General features: G+C 32.0%; 1 long non-coding RNA gene across 1 annotated transcript; it reads right to left on the bottom strand.

The window, feature by feature from the left end:
- Positions 1-1,625: 1,625 nt before the first annotated feature.
- On the bottom strand, positions 1,626-3,607 carry LOC145952719 (uncharacterized). The gene is made up of 2 exons (XR_014430233.1): positions 2,753-3,607; positions 1,626-1,867 (listed from the first exon to the last, which is right to left on the bottom strand). It is a non-coding gene; the product is annotated as an uncharacterized LOC145952719 (long non-coding RNA).
- Positions 3,608-7,440: the final 3,833 nt, after the last annotated feature.

Below are 7,440 nucleotides of genomic sequence, written 5' to 3'. Positions count from 1 at the left end.
AATGTAGTTAAGGGCAAAGCTATCTTAGAAATTCCTTCAATAAATCTCCAATAATAATAAGCTAACATCATAAAACTTTTATCTTCACTAATTGGCTTAGATATCTCCCCACTTAAATACAACTTCTACCTGAGACATATCCATGTTTACCTTAACTGGAATTTACAAGAACTAGAAAACTTATCTTATACAATAAAAATAATAAATAAATCAATCAATCAATCAATAAATAAGAAAATAAAATAGTAATACTTAACATACAACCGTCTTGAATATATCTCCACCTTCAACTACAATATGATCATATCACACCCTAAGATCAATCTCACTAACCACACGACATTCACCAATTGATCCCTAAGGTAATCTATCCACATATCAACATACATGCTTACTAAATCATATTAGAATACCATCTTTAAACCTTCAAATATACCATCGATAAGCATGTACATGAACAAACTTTATCACATAGCATTATACAACCTTTAAACAACCTCTCAATCCTTATGCAAACACCCCAAAACAAAATCAATTCTTATCCTTGCATTGCCTAACGATTCAAAAATATCATGAAACCATACATATCCCTTCAACAATGTTTAAAGAAAATGATACCTAGAGAGTTATACTTATTCAAATGATCTCAAACCTATCTCAAAATAAAGATAAGAGAATAAGCTACAACTCCTACGAAGACATAGAATTCTAAAAAGATCATCTTCTTAGCTACAAATTTCAAAAACCGCAGCAGATATATTCAGCGCTTATAACTAGACCTTTGATCACCAAAGTAGCTATAACTAGAGTTCTATACCTCCGTTTTACCTGATTCCAGTTCCATTAGAAAGATAACGTCCAAAGCTACTACTTTTGTGAAGACCATAAAATCTGATTCTGTCAATATGATACTCATACAGGCACAACAAAATTTTAACGAAAATAATCCCCATATTATACAGCAATAGTGTACTAACATTTCACAAAATACCTCAACCATTCCAAACTCACTCCTTTCCACCTTAAACTCATATTCAAGCTTTCCATTACAATCCTAGACCAAAACAGCTCACATATTTAGTGCAAAGGACTTAGAGAATAATATTCACATATTGCCTAAACCATAAAAGTTAACATGAAGCACCAATACTCAAGGAACGTTTCAACCTCTCATCAAAATATCAAAACTCCAATTCTCAGATACAACCTCCTTGGATTCAATCGCTACTACTATAGATTCCTAACTTTCATTAATCGTAAACTTTTGACAAATTAATGTCTCTCCTAATTCTAAGGTCTCAATAGGCTTTATCCGTACTATTGGTACATAAGCTCACCATACGAGTGATACTACTCAACCACTACTTCTTACGTAAGCAAGAAGTATCAAACAAATAAGCAATTATGAAAAGAGCAATCAAAAATAGCATCATCAAATTATATCATGTCTATCAAACAAATCCTGAGAACACAATGCACACAACATAATCAATCATCATATTAGCACATCAATCAACTCATCACATTATTAATCTACCAAACAAGCATAGTAGACTCATAACTCACGGTCGATTAGATCAACCAGGCTCTGATACCACTAAATGTGACACCCTCTACCCCGCATATCATAACTCAATAAATTTAAATATAACATTTAATAATCAAACATGTTTAAAGAGTATCACATTTTTAACAAACACAATCAGCAGAAATTACAAAGAAATAAATCTCAAGTTTCCAAAATAATAACATTAACATCCTAATCTAATCTTATCTATGCCCCGATGTCACATGTCCTATCAGAGCATAGCCCATAAAGAAGCCTAAGCTTCACGACCAACATTCTCAGCCTCATACTGATAATCACCTGTATAACAGTCAGAGAAAAACAACACAAAGAAAAAGGGAGTGAGAAAACATCTCACTCGGCTCACAGTGTAGAAATATATATCAGATAGCCAAGCACAAACAAAATATGTATAACATAGATTAATAACAATATCACATCTTACTCATTCAAGGCATATTCATTTGTCATATAACATCAAAAGACACATGTATGGACACGGACTACATTTTATCATGCATGTGGCGCCAGTCACTTATCACGTAGTATATTGCCGCTAGCAATACACAAAGAGTAGTCTAGGAGTACATGCCGGAACACAACCTCTGCGCACTCTCACTAGAAGGACATACTACCAGAGTCTCGTCGGGATAGCTAAGCCGCGCAAGATACATCCCATGCACACAATGGGCGAGACTGGGACTTCCAAACCGAGCCATCCCCAAGGACTGATCCCCACAGCTTTTACACTAGGGGGCCTTCTCTGGCGGCGTATTCCATATCGTACCCTTATCACTTTATGCAAATGATGCATGTCAAACAAGACTCTATGCATTCTCATATCACTTTATCACTTTCCATGGTCATTTCTCTTTATCACATTTCATATCTCATTGTCACATTATCACATTATCTATCTCATGGTCAATCATATCTCATGGTCATTTCACATCATATTTCATCATCACATCATATCATTAGAAACATCACATTCACATTATCATATCATATTCATAACTTTCACAATCATAATCTCAACAGAATTTCTATTCATACACACATATTAACCAAGCAATTAGAACATACAAACAATATAACATACAACAAACACAGGATTGGGGGCCAATCCCACTACCCAGCATACAATCCCACACCCAGAGCGAGATTTCTCACTCCCCCCCTTACCTGGATAACAAGCGCTGAAACTAAAGAAGAGCTTCCTCCTCTAGGCTCCTTCTACTAGGATAGAACCACCTCCTATGGATTCCTCTAGGTCTTCAAAGAGAAGAAGAGGAGAAGAAGAGAGTATAAGAGAAGAGAGAATGAGAATTGAGGGATGGTTTGCAATGGAGAAGTGAAGGGCTATTTATAGCCTTCAAGACACATTAAAAAATGGAAAATAATGAAAAAATCTTAGACAAAACTAAGTGGAATGAATTAGTGAGATGAATTATTAAAGTTGGTGGGATGAATTAATGGAGTTGGTGCCATGTTCTTTTCCTCATCAACTTTAGCTACTGATTTGGACCTTATAGACAGCCGAATCGGAAAATATTTCCTTCATGAAAGTTGTAGGATTTTCTCTTATCTTTCCATAGCCACCAAGTTTGTATCATTTGAACAACCACCGACCAAGTTATACCCCACAAACCGAGGCTTGCCAATCAGTCCAGCGAGAACCAATTGTATCAATCAAATTCCAATTTTGACCTCCTAAACGACCGATTTTGCAAATGGCTATTTCTGTAAAAGTTGTGCGTTTTTCTCTTAGATTTCCATTGACACCAATTTTGCATCATTTGGACCATCACAGCCCAAGTTATGCCCTAAACACCGAGGTTTGCCAGTCAGCCCAGCGAAAACGATTTTATTGAAAAGAAAGTTTACAACTATCTAATTAAGCCCAACAATATACATATATTTCTAAAGCCTACAATTAAGCATAAATGAAATGTGAATTAGCTACAATTGAAGTAAAATATAATCACAAAATTATGACCAAATACCATATAATAATAATAAAAACTGGGATGTTACAACTTATCTACGGAAAACTCCGTAGATAAGTTACCTACGGAAAAATCCGTAGATAAGTTACCTACGGATTTTTCCATAGATAACTTATCTAATAACAATTTTAAAAATATTTATTTTAAAATATTATAATGAATTAACTAAATTTTAAAATATATTTTAACCAAAAATATATTTTTTGGTCGATACGGTGACTAAAAGTATTATAATAAATAATTAAATTTTAAAAAAACTAAATCTTATAATGATTATTTTTTTAATGATGCTAAATTAAATATTTTAATTATTTTACAATAAATTAAAATGAAACAATAATAAAATATGTTAATTGATATTTCAAATAAAATGTTTTACCTACGAAATTTATCTATGGGTGAAGTTATCTACGGAAATTTTCGTAGATAAGTTATCTACGGAATTTTTCGTAGATAACTTATCTACGGAAAATTCCGTAGATAAGTTACCTACGGAAAAATCCGTAGATAAGTTACCTACGGATTTTTCCATAGATAACTTATCTAATAACAATTTTAAAAATATTTATTTTAAAATATTATAATGAATTAACTAAATTTTAAAATATATTTTATCCAAAAATATATTTTTTGGTCGATACAGTGACTAAAAGTATTATAATAAATAATTAAATTTTAAAAAAAATTAAATCTTATAATGATTATTTTTTTAATGATGCTAAATTAAATATTTTAATTATTTTACAATAAATTAAAATGAAACGATAATAAAATATGTTAATTGATATTTCAAATAAAATGTTTTACCTACGAAATTTATTTATGGATGAAGTTATCTACGGAAATTTCCGTAGATAACTTATCTAATAACAATTTTAAAAATATTTATTTTAAAATATTATAATGAATTAACTAAATTTTAAAATATATTTTAATCAAAAATATATTTTTTGGTCAATACGGTGACTAAAAGTAATATAATAAATAATTAAATTTTAAAAAAATTAAATCTTATAATGATTATTTTTTTAATGATGCTAAATTAAATATTTTAATTATTTTACAATAAATTAAAATGAAACGATAATAAAAAATGTTAATTGATATTTCAAATAAAATTTTTTACCTACGAAATTTATCTATGGGTGAAGTTATCTACGAAAATTTTCGTAGATAAGTTATCTACGAAAAAATCCGTAGATAAGTTATCTACGAAAATTTCCGTAGATAAGTTATCTACGGAAATTTCCGTAGATAACTAAATATTATCTACGAAAATAATTCCGTAGGTAATATTTCGTAGATAACTAAAAATTATCTACGGAAAAAATTCCGTAGATAATATTCCGTAGATAACTAAACATTATCTATGGAAAAAATTCCGTAGATAATATTCCGTAGATAATAATCATTTTTGTTGTAGTGAAAGAATTAACGAACGAATTCACCTGGAATTCAGAAGCAAATCTTAATCTTCCCATTTCAAGAATGTGATGATGATGATGATCCTTTCTCAAAGTTTTTCACAAACGTTTTTCTTCTTGGATTCACAAAGAAAACTCTCCAAGATTGTCACAAAGACTCCACAAAAACGCTTTTCTAAATTTGATTCTCAGTTCTAACTCTGTTCTGATGTTTCAAAATGTTCAAACTATTTATAAAAGTTTCAGAACCAGATAATCGATTATTTTAAAGAATAATCGATTATTTTGTTCTTCAAGTTTTCTAGAAACCAACCAAGAACAACTTAATCGATTATTTTGCTGGATAATCGATTATTCCAGAGAGTCATTTATGAGATAATCGATTATTTCACAAATAATCAATTATTGCAGCAAGGCATCCCATTTTGCCTGTTGCTGGAATAATTGATTATATTTAATGATAATCGATTATTTTGAGTTAGTTTTCAAAACTTCGTTTTAAGTCTCAAAATAACTTTTTAGTCCCTTTAACTCATCATCATACACTCTCTAATTAGTTTAGATATAGATTTAGCTTATGCACACAGCACACACAACAAATAAACGCAATTAAAACAATTTATACACTAATTCCTATTACATAGCACATAGCACTTTCTTTGGCTTTGTTTTTGTCTTCTTAGTTGTTGTTGTCCTTGACACACATTTGTTATCATCAAAACTCTTCAAGCATCAGAGATGTTCTCATCAAGCTCAGACTTCAACAATCTCAACAATCCCAAGATTTGTGATTTCCCTTTAGCACTGCTCTAAGCATAGTAGACAGAGATCTATTAACTACCTTAGTTTGTCTATCTTTTTGAGGATGACAAGTAGTTGAAAAGAGGAGTTTAGCCCCTAGTCTTGACCATAAGACACGCCAAAAATGGCTTAGGAACTTGGTATCTCTATCTGAAACTATAGACTTAGGAAGTCCATGGAGTTTAACCACATCTCTAAAGAAGAGTTTTGCAATATTGCTTGCATCATCTACTTTGTGACATGGAATGAAATGAGCCATTTTACTAAAACGGTCCACAACCACAAAGATAGAATCCATTCCCCTTTGGTTCTAGGTAAACCTAGCACAAAGTCCATGCTAATATCTACCCAAGGGGAAGAAGCAACGGGTAAAGGTATGTATGTACCATGAGGCATCACTTTGGACTTGGGTTGTAAACAAGCCAAACATCTAAAGCAATGCTTTTGGACATCCTTTCGCATATGGGGCCAATAAAACTTTTCTTTAAGCAAACTAAGGGTTTTATCAACACCAAAGTGCCCCATAAGCCCACCTTCATGACTCTCTTTAATCAATAATTTCCTAATGGATCATTGGGGTATACATAATCTTCTTTCTTTGTACAAATACCCCTCAGCCATATAGAAACCATCAAAAGCTTTTTGTTGGCATTTTTGATAATTAACACCAAAGTCAAGATCTTTCTCATACAATTCCCTAATATTATCAAATCCAAGAATTTGAGTACCTAGAGACATAAGCAATGTATGCCTTCTAGATAAAGCATCAGCTACAATATTTGTTTTTCCTTTCTTGAATTTAATTATATATGGAAATTGTTCAAGGAATTCTAGCCATTTGGCATGCCTCTTATTTAACTTACCTTGACCTCTTAAATATTTGAGTGACTCATGGTCACTATGGATGACAAACTCTTTGGACACTAGAAAGTGTTCCCAAGTTTGTAAAGCCCTAACCAATGCATACAACTCCTTGTCATAGGTAGGGTAATTGAGGGAGCCACCTTTTAATTTTTCACTAAAATATGCAATGGGGTGTCCTCCTTGCAATAACACAGCTCCTATGCCAACTCCAGATGCATCACATTCTAGCTCAAAAGTCTTTTCAAAATTTGGTAAAGCTAGTATGGGTGCATTTGTAAGTTGGTCTTTTAGAAGTTGAAATGCATGATCATGCTTTGAAGTCCATTCAATGGAAACATCTTTTTTGACAAGCTCATTCAAGGGTGACGCAATGCTAGAGATGTTAGGAACAAATCTTCTATAAAATCTTGCAAGTCCATGAAAACTCCTAACTTCACAAACATTCTTTGGTTTGGGCCACTCTTGAATAGCTTTGATTTTCTCGGGGACCACACGAACCCCTTCTTTACTCACAATGAACCCTAGGAAAACCACATAATCCACACAAAAAGTACATTTTTCAACATTAGCAAACAAGTGGTTTTGCCTAAGGAGCATCAAAACTTCTCTAAGATGTCTTATGTGATCATCTTGAGACCTACTATAGATTAGAATATCATCAAAATAAACAATAACAAACTTTCCTATACACTCTCTCAAGACATGATTCATAAGCCTCATGAATGTACTTGGTGCATTGGTTAAACCAAAAGGCATAACTAGCCACTCATACAAT

The sequence above is a fragment of the Cajanus cajan genome, chromosome 10, assembly GCF_000230855.2.
Source record: "Cajanus cajan strain Asha chromosome 10, NIPB_CcT2T_4, whole genome shotgun sequence".
Classification (NCBI taxonomy): domain Eukaryota; kingdom Viridiplantae; phylum Streptophyta; class Magnoliopsida; order Fabales; family Fabaceae; genus Cajanus; species Cajanus cajan.
Note: the sequence above shows the minus strand (reverse complement) of the source record. Positions and strands in the feature narration are given on the sequence as shown.